Source organism: Lipotes vexillifer, unplaced genomic scaffold (genome assembly GCF_000442215.2).
Source record: "Lipotes vexillifer unplaced genomic scaffold, Lipotes_vexillifer_v1.1 scaffold699, whole genome shotgun sequence".
In the NCBI taxonomy this organism is placed as follows: Eukaryota; Metazoa; Chordata; class Mammalia; order Artiodactyla; family Lipotidae; genus Lipotes; species Lipotes vexillifer.
The window spans coordinates 748,159-761,543 of record NW_006788818.1 but is presented as its reverse complement, the minus strand read 5'-3'; the positions used below and the strand labels follow the sequence as shown (position 1 = coordinate 761,543).

General features: G+C 37.9%; 1 protein-coding gene across 8 annotated transcripts in view; it reads right to left on the bottom strand.

Moving 5' to 3' along the window:
* The window catches only part of EPB41 (erythrocyte membrane protein band 4.1), a 207,941-nt gene that overhangs the window by 63,208 nt on the left and 131,348 nt on the right, over nucleotides 1-13,385 (bottom strand). The window lies entirely within an intron of this gene.

Below are 13,385 nucleotides of genomic sequence, written 5' to 3'. Positions count from 1 at the left end.
TTTTCCCAGCACCACTTATTGAAGAGGCTGTCCTTTCTCCACTGTACGTTCCTGCCACCTTTATCAAAGATAAGGTGACCATATGTGCATGGGTTTATCTCTGGGCTTTCTATCCTGTCCCATTGATCTATCTTTCTGTTTTTGTGCCAGTACCATACTGTCTTGATTACTGTAGCTTTGTAGTATAGTCTGAAGTCAGGGAGCCTGATTCCTCCAGCTCCGTTTTTTGTTCTCAAGATTGCTTTGGCTATTCGGGGTCTTTTGTGTTTCCATACAAATTGTGAAATTTTTTGTTCTAGTTCTGTGAAAAATGCCAGTGGTGGTTTGATAGGGATTGCATTGAATCTGTAGATTGCTTTGGGTAGTAGAGTCATTTTCACAATGTTGATTCTTCCAATCCAAGAACATGGTATATCTCTCCATCTATTTGTATCACCTTTAATTTCTTTCATCAGTGTCTTACAATGTTGTGTTAATTTCTGCTGTATAGCAAAGTGATTCAGCCATATATGTATTCTTTTTCATATTATTTTCCATTATGGTTTATCACAGGATATTGAATATAGTTCCCTATGCTATACAGTAGGACTTTGTTGTTTATCCATCCTATATATACTAGACTGTATCTGCTAATCCCAAACTCTCAATCCTTCTGCCCCCCATCCCCCTTGAGGATCTACCTTATCTTTCAATGAACACTCTGTAGCCTCTTGCAAGTCCCTGCTACTCATGAGTGCTCTAAGCCAGTCAGTGCAAGAATGGCAGATGGCAGACCAAATCTAACAACACAGGGGAATGTGACAAAATATTTTGCTCACAGTTGTGTTAAAGTATCATTATACATGTGTATTCACACCTCCTCTCAAAGAATTAATTCGCTTCTGCCTGGCATCAGAGAAACATAGCCCATGCTTTCACCATGTGTTATTTTGCCACTTGCATTTGGTTTTAATCCAGTACTAATACTGCAGAGCCAAATAATTTAAGTCTTCAGCATTTCTAGCCCTGGAAATCTGTACTATATGTGGGAAAGTAGGTATAGGTGTAGAAACCGGCTGTTAGAAACAGAGGCAGAAAGTTGCATCATTTGTAAAATGTGGAAGATATGAACTCTACAGGATGGTTGGTATACTCAGTAGATATAAAATCACTTTATAAATCCTACATATAATAACTTTTAATGTCATACCTAAGTCTTTGTATTTTTTTTATGGGTTAATATTATTTCAAGAGTATGTTGGGCAAAAACTAATAATGCACACATTGAAATGCAGTAAGTGAAACATATCACCTAGGAGCTCTGGAGAGAGGCAAATTTCTTTCCTTTTCTCCATAAGAAGGCTATAAAAACTATGGATCACCCCAGAGAATCATGGTAGTTGACTGGTTCTTGTCTTTTTAAACAGCTCTATTGAGCCATAAAACTCACCCATTTAGACTGTATAATTCAATGCTTTTTAGTATAGTCAGTGTTGAAGGTAATGGTTACTTTTTAAGATGTTTTGGTTTTTCAGTTTTATGAATTCATTTGTTAACTATTAAAAGATTTTGATACATAGAGAACACTTAACTTTAAAAATTCAATTATTTCCCATTATTGAAGGTCTAGGCAAGGAATAATGCTGGTTGTGATCATCTTGTGGACCAATTAACTCCAGTATTATGTTGCTCTTATCTGACAACAACAGAAACTTAGTTATTTATTAGAGCAGAGAAGCGTAAAACTCAAAACCATCACATTGTGTAAAAGGAGTCTTAAATTCTAGTTCTAGCTCTGTTACTTACTAGCACAATTTCTGCTAGTACGGTATAGGTACAATGGGTATGCAGTGGATCAGTGATCCCATTATCAGAGGGCCCACATGAATCATCTACGGATCTTGAAAAACAAACAAAAAACCCAGCTGATGCTCAGTTCCACCACAGAGAGATGTGGTATCTAAGAGTGAGGCCTAGGTATTTGTTTTGTTTTAAAACTCCAAAGATGATATGGATGTATTCCCTTGGCAAGAATCACTGCAACCACTACTCACTGGACGGATGAACAGCTTGGTTGTGTGATCCTAGGAAGTTATATAACTTTTCTTGTGCCCCGGTTTCCTCATGAATAAAACAAGAATTCCTAGATGTTTCTTGTCTGCTAGGTTGTTGGTACCAAAGAGGAATATATGGAAATGGTTTGAAATGCAAAAAGTGCAACAAAAATATAAACTGAAAAATCCTTGCTGTCATTAGCTTATCCTTGTGACTTCCCCCTCTTATCGTATGAACTAGGATCGGAACCAGTTTTAGTTCTTCAGCTGGTGAAGCAGATGCTTTGAGTACCAGATAGAAAAGAGAAAGGGAATGTTCATTAAAATGAGGCCCCTTATAAAGCATTTCTTATTAAAGTTTCCCTAATACACCATCTCTAGCTTAGAGGACTATATTCATTAAAAAAAAAAAAAAAAAGAGGGAGGCCTAATAGGGGAAAGTCTCTCTTTTAAGAAGAATGGAAAAGGATCTAGGAAAAGGAGGGAAAAACAGCTTCCATAGAAATGTTTCCAGTTCTTATACTGAGAAGACAGCACACAGAGAAAAAAAAAAAAAAGACACTTAAATACAGAACTACAAAAGATTTGTCCTACTCAGTTTACATGCAACTCAGATGATTAAAAGATAATATATGTAAAATGTTTAGAACAGTGTCTGGAACATACTAAGTGCTCAATGAATACTGACTATTGACATCTTTCATTCTTCTTCTACAAAAAAAGAAGTCATCATGGTGAAGAATAAAAAACGCAGCACTGGGAGAACAGTTCTAGATTCTACTTCTAGCTCTGTCACTGACTAACTATGTGACCTTAGGCAAATCACTTGAATTCTAAGGTCAGGTTGTTAAGAAATAAGAAACATCAATGGGGGGCTTCCCTGGTGGTGCAGTGGTTGAGAGTCTGCCTGCCGATGCAGGGGACACGGGTTCGTGCCCCGGTCCGGGAGGATCCCACGTGCTGTGGAGCGGCTGGGCCCGTGAGCCATGGCCACTGAGCCTACGCGTCTGGAGCCTGTGTTCTGCAATGGGAGAGGCCACAACAGTGAGAGGCCTACGTACCGCAAAAAAAAAAAAAAAAAATATATATATATATATATAAGAAGAAAACAAAACTAAAACTTGGTGCTTTGGAAAGAGTAATAAAATTAATAGATCTGTAGCAAGATTCTTAAAAAGAAAAGGGGGGGGCGGTGGGTTCACAAATTACCAATATCAGGAACACAAAAGTGCTAGAGATCTTATAGATATTAAAAAGATACACAACTTTATGGCAATAAATTTGAAATTTTAGATGGAATGGACATTTCCTAGAAAAACGCAATTACCAAGAACTAGAACATCTTAATAGTCCTTTCTAATAAAGGCGTTGACTCTGTAAGTAAAGAACCTTCTCACAAAGGGATCTTTAGAATCAACTGGTTTTATAGGTGAATTCTTCCAAACATCAAGGAAGAAATAATACCAATCTTACATAAAATTCTTCCAGAGAACAGAAAAAGAGGGAATCCTTCTGAAATGTACTTAATGAGGCCAGCATAAACTTGATATTAAAACCTGACAACATTACAAGAAAGGAAAATTACAGGCCTTTCTCTCTCATGAAAATCATTGCAAAAAGCCTAAAATGACATAAGAAAAGTATATTATGATCAAATTGAGTCTACTTCATGAATGCCAAGAAGGCTTAACAATGGAAAGTCAATCAATGTAATCCACCACATAACATAAGAAAGGAGAAAAATAGGACTTCCCTGGTGGCACAGTGGTTAAGAATCTGCCTGCCAATGCAGGGGCCACAGGTTCGAGCCATGGTCTGGGAAGATCCCACATGCCACGGAGCAACTAAGCCCATGCGCCACAACTACTGAGCCTGCACTCTAGAGCCCGTGAGCCACAACTACTGAGCCCATGTGTCAAAACTACTGAAGCCCGCATGCCTAGAGCCCATGCTCTGCAACAAGAGAAGCAACCACAATGAGAAGCCCGTGCACTGCAACGAAGAGTAGCTCCCGCTTGCGGCAACTAGAGAAAGCCTGCGCGAAGCAACGAAGACCCAACACAGCCAAAAATAAATAGTTAATTTTTTTTCAAAAAAGGAGAAAATCATATCAACCAATGAAGTGAAAAGCATTTGGTAAAAGTCACCATTCATTCATGATAAAAACTCTTAGACATTTCCTTATCTGATAAGAGGTAGCTACATAAAACCCAAAGCAAACATCACACTTAATGATGAAATACTGATGCCTTCTCCCTAAGACTGGCAGTGAGACAAGAATATATAAAGAACCCCTACACATTAATAAGACAGACAACTCAATAAAAATATGAGCAAAAGATCCAAATAGGCACTTCAGAAATAATTATATGCAAGAAGCCTATAAACTATGGAAAGGTATTCAGCTTCATTAGTCATCAGGATTTGAGTGAAGATTTTTTTTTTAAAGTACTTTTCTTCCGAGCAGAGAAATTAAACAGAGGGACAAGAGTTGTAACAGGAAATTCTAATGCACTTAAAATATCACATAGGAAGTGTGGAACATAAAAATTGTGCTCACATTCAACTAAATAAGAAAAATAATTATCTTATTTTCAAAATTTATTTGTTAAGCACTTACAATGCAGCAAGTACTGTGGTAATTATCAAGACCAACACCACTTAAGATCATGCATCTTTAAAAAGTTTTCAAACTGTAGAGATAGGAAGAAGGCATCATGGAATAAATCAAGGAAAAAGGGATTGATCTGGATATCAGAAAATGTGAATTCTGTCTTAAATTTGCAGTACCAAACTAGGTTAACTTTGGACAAATTACTTTTTTAAGCTTCACACTCTACTTCTATAAAATAAGATGGCTGGAATAAATTATTTCAAAATTCTTTTTCTGAGAGGGCAGACAGCAGAAGCACGAAAAACTACAATCCTGCAGCCTGTGGAACAAAAACCACATTCACAGAAAGACAGACAAGATGAAAAGGCAGAGGGCTATATACCAGATGAAGGAACAAGATAAAACCCCAGAAAAACTAAATGAAGTGGAGATAGGCAACCTTTCAGAAAAAGAATTCAGAAGAATGATAGTGAGGATGATCCAGGACCTTGGAAAAAGAATGGAGGGAAAGATCGAGAAGATGCAAGAAATGTTTAACAAAGACCTAGAAGAATTAAAGAACAAACAAACAGAGATGAACAATACAATAACTGAAAAGAACACTACACTAGAAGGAATCAATAGCAGAATAATTGAGGCAGAAGAACATATAAATGACCTGGAAGACAGAATGGTGGAATTCACTGCTGTGGAACAGGATAAAGAAAAAAGAATGAAAAGAAATGAAGACAGCCTAAGAGACCTCTGGGACAACATTAAATGCAACAATATTCGCATTATAGGGGTCCCAGAAGGAGAAGAGAGAGAAAGTACCAGAAAATATTTGAAGAGATTATAGTTGAAAACGTCCCTAACTTGGGAAAGGAAATAGCCACCCAAGTCCAGGAAGTGCAGAGAGTCCCATACAGTATAAACCCAAGGAGAAACACGCTGAGACACACAGTAATCAAATTGGCAAATATTAAAGACAAAGAAAAATTATTAAAAGCAGCAGGGGAAAAACAACAAATAGCATACACAGGAACTCCCATACGGTTAACAGCTGATTTCTCAACAGAAACTCTACAAGCCAGAAGGGAGTGGCATGATATACTTAAAGTGATGAAAGGGAAGAACCTACAACCAAGATTACTCTACCCAGCAAGGATCTCGTTCACATTCTATGGAGGAATCAAAACCTTTACACACAAGCAAAAGCTAAGAGAATTCAGCACCACCAAACCAGCTCTACAACAAATGCTAAAGGAACTTCTCTAAGTGGGAAACACAAGAGAAGAAAAGGACCTACAAAAAAAGCCCCCAAACAATTAAGAAAATGGTAATAGTAACATGCATATTGATAATTACCTTAAACATGAATGGATTAAATGCTCCAACCAAAAGACACAGGCTTGCTGAATGGATACAAAAACAAGACCCATATATATGCTGCCTACAAGACACCCACTTCAGACATAGGGACACATACAGACTGTAAGGGGATGGAAAAAGATATTCCATGCAAATGGAAATCAAAAGAAAGCTGGAGTAGCAATACTCATATCACATCAAATAGACGTTAAAATAAAGAATGTTACAAGAGACAAGGAAGGACACTACATAATGATCAGGGGATCAATCCAAGAAGAAGATATAACAATTATAAATATATATGCACCCAACATAGGAGCACCGCAATACATAAGGAAACTGCTAACAGCTCTAAAAGAGGAAATCAACAGTAAAACAATAATAGTGGGGGACTTTAACACCTCACTTACACTAATGGACGGATCATCCAAAATGAAAATTAATAAGGAAACACAAGCATTATATGAAACAATAGACAAGATAGATTTAATTGATATTTATAGGACATTCCATCCAAAAACAGCAGATTACACTTTCTTCTCAAGTGCACACAGAACATTCTCCAGGACAGATCATATCCTGGGTCACAAATCAAGCCTCAGTAAATTTAAGAAAACTGAAATCATATCAAGCATCTTTTCCAACCACAATGCTATGAGATTAGAAATCAATTATAGGGAAAAAAACATAAAAAACACAAACACATGGAGGCTAAAAAATACGTTACTACATAACAAAGAGATCACTGAAGAAATCAAAGAGGAAATCCAAAAATATCTAGAGACAAATGACAATGAAAACACGATGATCCAAAACCTATGGCATGCAGCAAAAGCATTTCTAAGAAGGAAGTTTATAGCTTATACAAGCCTACCTCAAGAAACAAGAAAAATCTCAAATAAACAATCTAACGTTACACCTAAAGGAACTAGAGAAAGAAGAACAGACAAAACCCAAAGTTATCAGAAGGAAAGAAATCATAAAGAACAGAGCAGAAACAAATGAAATAGAAACAAAGAAAACAATAGCAAAGATCAATAAAACTAAAAGCTCTTTCTTTGAGAGGATAAACAAAATTGATAAACCAGACTCATCAAGAAAAAGAGGGAGAAGACTCAAATCAATAAAATTAGAAATGAAAAAGGAGAAGTTACAACAGACACCGCAGAAATACAAAGCATCCTAAGAGACTACTACAAGCAACTCTATGCCAATAAAATGGACAACCTGGAAGAAATGGACAAATTCTTAGAAAGGCATACCTTCCCAGACTGAACCAGGAAGAAATAGAAAATATGAACAGACCAATCACAAGTAATGAAATTGAAACTGTGATTCAAAATCTTCCAACAAACAAAAGTCCAGGACCAGATGGCTTCACAGGTGAATTCTATCAAACATTTAGAGAAGAGCTAACACCCATCCTTCTCAGTCTCTTCCAAAAAATTGCAGAGGAAGGAACACTCCCAAACTCATTCTATGAGGCCACCATCACCCTGATACCAAAACCAAAGATAGTACAAAAAAAGAAAATTACAGATCAATATCACTGATGAATATAGATGCAAAAATCCTCAACAAAATACTAGCGAACAGAATCCAACAACACATTAAAAGGATCATACACCATGATAAAGTGGGATTTATCTCAGGGATGCAAGGATTCTATATGCAAATCAATCAATGTGATACACCACAGTAACAAATTGAAAAATAAAAACCATATGGTCATCTCAATAGATGCAGAAAAAGCTTTGGACAAAATTCAACACCCATTTATGATAAAAAACTCTCCAGAAAGTGGGCATAGAGGGAACCTACCTCAACATAATAAAGGCCATATATGACAAACCCACAGCAAATATCATTCTCAATGGTGAAAAACTGAAAGCATTTCCTCTAAGATCAGGAACAAGACAAGGATGTCCACTCTCGCCACTATTATTCAACATAGTTTTGGAGGTCCTAGCCACAGCAATCAGAGAAGAAAGAGAAATAAAAGGAATACAAATTGGAAGAGAAGAAGTAAAACTGTCACTGTTTGCAGATGACATGATACTATACATAGAGAGTCCTAAAGATGCCACCAGAAAACTACTAGAGCTAATCAACGAATTTGGTAAAGTTGCAGGATATAAAATTAATGCACAGAAATCTCTTACATTCCTATACAGTAATGTTGAAAAATCTGAAAGAGAAATTAAGGAAACACTCCCATTTACCATTGTAACAAAATGAATAAAATACCTAGGAATAAACCTACCTAGGGAGACAAAAGACCTGTATGCAGAAAACTATAAGACACTGATGAAAGAAATTAAAGATGATACCAACAGATGTAGAGATATATCACATTCTTGGATTGGAAGAATCAATATTGTGAAAATGACTATACTACCCAAAGCAATCTACAGATTCAATGCAATCCCTAACAAATTACCAGTGGCATTTTTTTACAGAACTAGAACAAAAAATCGTAGAATTTGTATGGAGACAAAAAAGACCCCGAAGAGCCAAAGCAATATAGAGGGAAAAAATTGGAGCTGGAGGAATCAGACTCCCTGACTTCAGACTATAGTACAAAGCTACAATAAGCAAGACAATATGGTACTGGCACAAGAACAGATATATAGATCAGGACAGAAAACAGGAACAGGATAGAAAGCCCAGAGATAAACCCATGCACCTATGGTCAACTAATCTATGACAAAGGAGGCAAGGATATACAGTGGAGAAAAGACAGCCTCTTCAATAAGTGGTGCTGGGAAAACTGGACAGCTACATGTAAAAGAACAAAATTAGAACACTCCCTAACACCATACTCAAAGAGAAGCTCAAAATGGATTAATTAGAGACCTAAATGTAAGACCGGGCACTATAAAACTCTTAGAGGAAAACATAGGAAGAACACTCTTTGACATAAATCACAGCAAGATCTTTTTTGATCCACGTCCTAGAGTAATGGAAATAAAAACAAAAATAAACAAATGGGATGTAATGAAACTTAAAAGCTTTTGCACAGCAAAGGAAACCATAAACAAGACGAAAAGACAACCCTCAGAATGGGAGACAATATTTGCAAACAAATCAACGGACAAAGGATTAATCTCCAAAATATATAAACAGCTCATGCAGCTCAATATTAAAAAAACAAACAACCCAATCCAAAAATGGGCAGAAGACCTAAATAGCCATTTCTCCAAAGAAGACATACAGATGGCCAAGAAGCACATGAAAAGCTGCTCAACATCACTAATTATTAGAGAAATACAAATCAAAACTACAATGAGGTATCATCTCACACCAGTTAGAATGGGCACCATCAAAAAATCTACAAACAACAAATGCTGGAGAGAGTGTGGAGAAAAGGGAACCCTCTTGCACTGTTGGTGGGAATGTAAATTGATACAGCCACTATGGAGAACGGTATGGAGGTTCCTTAAAGAACTAAAAATAGAATTACCATGTGATCCAGAAATCCCACTACTGGGCATATACCCAGAGAAAACCATAATTCAAAAAGACACATGCACCCCAATGTTCATTGCAGCACTATTTACAATCGCCAGGTCATGGAAGCAACCTAAATTCCCATTGACAGACGAATGGATAAAGAAGATGTGGTAGGGGCTTCCCCGGTGGTGCAGTGGTTGAGAGTCCACCTGCCGATGCAAGGGACACGGGTTTGTGCTCCAGTCTGGGAGGACCCCACATGCCGCGAAGCGGCTGGGCCTGTGAGCCGTGGCCGCTGGGCCTGCGCGTCCTGAGCCTGTGCTCCGCAACGGGAGAGGTCACAACAGTGAGAGGCCTGTGTACCGCAAAAAAAAAAAAAAAAAAGAATATGTGGTACATATATACAATGGAATATTACTCAGCCACAAAAAGGAATGAAATTGGGTCATTTGTAGAGACATGGATGGATCTAGAGACTGTCATATAGAGTGAAGTAAGTCAGAAGGAGAAAAACAAATATCGTATATTAATGCATATATGTAGAACCTAGAAAAATGGTACAGATGAACCAGTTTGCAGGGCAGAAATAGAGACACAAATGTAGAGAACAAACGTATGGACACCAAGGGGGGAAAGCGGGGGGGGGGGGTGGGGGTCGTGGTGGGATGAATTCGGCAATTGGGATTGACGTGTGTACACCGATGTGTATAAAATTGATGACTAATAAGGACCTACTGTATAAAAAAATAACTAAAATTAAATTTTAAAAAAAATGTGACACAGACACTAAGTAAGCAAATGCTGTTGGGAAAACAGTGCCAATAGACTAGCTCCATGAAGGGTTGCCACAAACCTTAAAAAAAAAAAAACTTTTTCTAAGCTCCCAAAACTCTGTGATACTAATGGTAAAGCCACCAAAGCTCTGACTGTCTTCCTTTAGAATTGTTTTACATGCTTTAGTTTTGGAAACTCAAACATTGCTACAACATTTGAAGACAAATTTTTGGAGATTTCCCACCAGGAACACAGTGTATAATTTAATATAACTGGCCAATATTAGTCAATTAGACAGAGACAGCAAGGTTTTTTAAAATCTTGAATTGAGGGCTTCCCTGGTGGCGCAGTGGTTGAGAGTCCGCCTGCCGATGCAGGGGACACGGGTTCGTGCCCCGGTCTGGGAAGATCCCACATGCTGCGGAGCAGCTAGGCCCGTGAGCCATGGCCTCTGAGCCTGCGCGTCCGGAGCCTGTGCTCCGCAGCGGGAGAGGCCACAACAGTGAGAGGCCCGCTTACCGCAAAAAAAAAAATCTTGAATTGAACTGTGAGGTTTCTACAGCTAGAAAAATAGAGACAGTCAACATGTTATTTCTACAAGTAACAGAAGCATCTTTATAAGTAAAGCTTTCCTCAGCCATAAAAAGAAACGAAATTGAGTTATTTGTAGTGAGGTGGATGGACCTAGAGTCTGTCATACAGAATAAAGTAAGTCAGAAAGAGAAAAACAAATACCGTATGCTAACACATATATATGGTATCTAAAAAGAAAAAATAGCTCTGAAGAACATAGGGGTAGGACAGGAATAAAGACAGAGATGTAAAGAATGGACTTGAGGACATGGGGAGGGGGAAGGGTAAGCTGGGAGGAAGTGAGAGAGTAGCATGGACATATATACACTACCAGATGTAAAATAGATAGCTAGTGGGAAGCAGCCACATAGCACAGGTAGATCAGCTCGGTGCTGTGTGACCACCTAGAGGTGTGCATTAGGGAGGGTGGGAGGGAGACGCAAGAGGGAGGAGATATGGGGATATATGTATATGTATAACTGATTCACTTTGTTATAAAGCAGAAACTAACACACCATTGTGAAGCAGTTATACTCCAATAAAGATGTTAGAAAATAAATAATTTCTAATTTGTTCAAAGTACCAAAGCTCACTAACCCTTGAATTGTTGGTTATTTTTGCTACTAGAAAGAAAAGATACATCAGGCATAGTATCTATGTAACAATGAAATTTCATTTAGTGGAAGAAGCCATATGGTATCAGACAGACATGAGTTTTTGTTCAAGCTTTGGAACTTACTAGCTGTGAGATCTTGAACAGATTGCTTAAACTTTCCAGCCTTAGTTTTCTCACTGAAAAATGGGGATAAAATAATAAGAATAATAACTCCCCAAAACAAAGATAAACTGGAGGTACGGTGATTTACCGGACAAGAAAGCGATGCCTGAGGTTGTTATATGAATATGGCAGATATGAGGATTGAGTGATCATACCTCAAACTTAACATGTCCAAAAGAGAAGTCTTGATTTGCTACATCCCCAAACTCTGCTCCTCTCTCAGACTTTCCCATTGTAGTAAATGATCAAGCCTAGGAATAAACCTTGATTTTCTTTTCCTTACCACCTCCAACACTTAATTTACCAGTAATTCTGTCAGCGTTACTTCTGAATTGTATCCCTGACCAGTTTTCACTGTCTTTAACGCCAATACGCAAGGCCAAACTTTTGTCATCTCTCACCCAGATCCTGCAACAGACTTCACCAAGAATCTGCTTTACTACCCCTGTAGTGGAGTAGATCTTTGTACTAGCCATGTGTGACTATTTAGGTTTAGTTAAAATTGAGTTCCTCAGTTTCACAGTCACATTTCAAGTTCATATGGCCACATGTGGCTACTGGCTACCAAACTGGACATCACAAAATAGAAGATTTTCATCAGCATGGCAAGTTCTATGGGACAGCACTGATCTAGACACATGCCAAGCTCACATCTACCTACAGGTCTTTGTACTTGCTACTCCCTTTTCAAGAATGTTTATCCCCCCAGATTTGGGGATGGCTGGCTCCTTCTCATAATTCAGGTTTCAGTTCAAATGAAGCTCCTCAGAGGAACCTTCTAAATTTAGAGTGGACCACTCAATTTGAAACAGCTCCCCAATCTCCCCATCCACAGACACTCTCCATCCCATTACTCTGCTTTATTTTCTTTATAGCACTTATCACTATCTGAACTTGTTTCATTTTGTTTCTGTTTCTACCCATAGAATGTAAGCCCCATGAGGGCAGAACCATGTCTGTATGTTCACAGCTGTACCCCCAATAACTAGAACCATACCTGACACACAGAAGTTTAAAATAGTTGAACAAATCAGTAAGTAAGTATGGATCTGGTAGAACATGGATTTTGGAGTTAAACCAACCTATACTCCAATCCACCAGCTATCATATCTTAAGAAAAGTTATTTAATCTCTGAGCTTAATTCCTAGTGTTGTGATGAAGAGTAAATAAACAAAGCCTACAATCTGCCTTGTAGAGAAACATCAGAAAGAAAGAAGCATGACTCGTGGTACGGAAGCACAAAAGTTCTACCGCATAGGTGATTTCTTTTCCAAGAGCGGCTGACCCATTCCTGATCCCTTTAAAGTGAGCTAGGTATTTCTGATATATGCTCCCATAATGCAACAAACCAGAATACGGCAGCATAGTTCTGGATGACACAAAACAAAATAATAATGCTGCGGCCAGAATATTAACAATATTTTAATGACAGCTAATATTTTGGGGTCACATTAAGTGCCAGCCATTGTGCCAAGCATATCATCTCATTTATTTTCTCATGAAAATTCTTTGAGGTAATATTATATTATCATCATACCCATTTTACGAATGAGAAAACTGAGACACAGAGTAAGTAACTCACCCAAGAAGATAGATCATAAATGTAGTGGTTGAGATCGGAACCAGGTCCGACTCCAGAAACAAAGCCTGTAACTACTGTAACATGCACCTTGCTTTTACAATACATAGCATAGAGCTGCAATCAGCAATACTCTATTTTAGTTACTGCCTTCTGAACTTTTATTTATTTGCCACCTCTTTCTAGCTACATAAAGAACTGAATATGGCTTGGGAATCCCCTGGTGATCA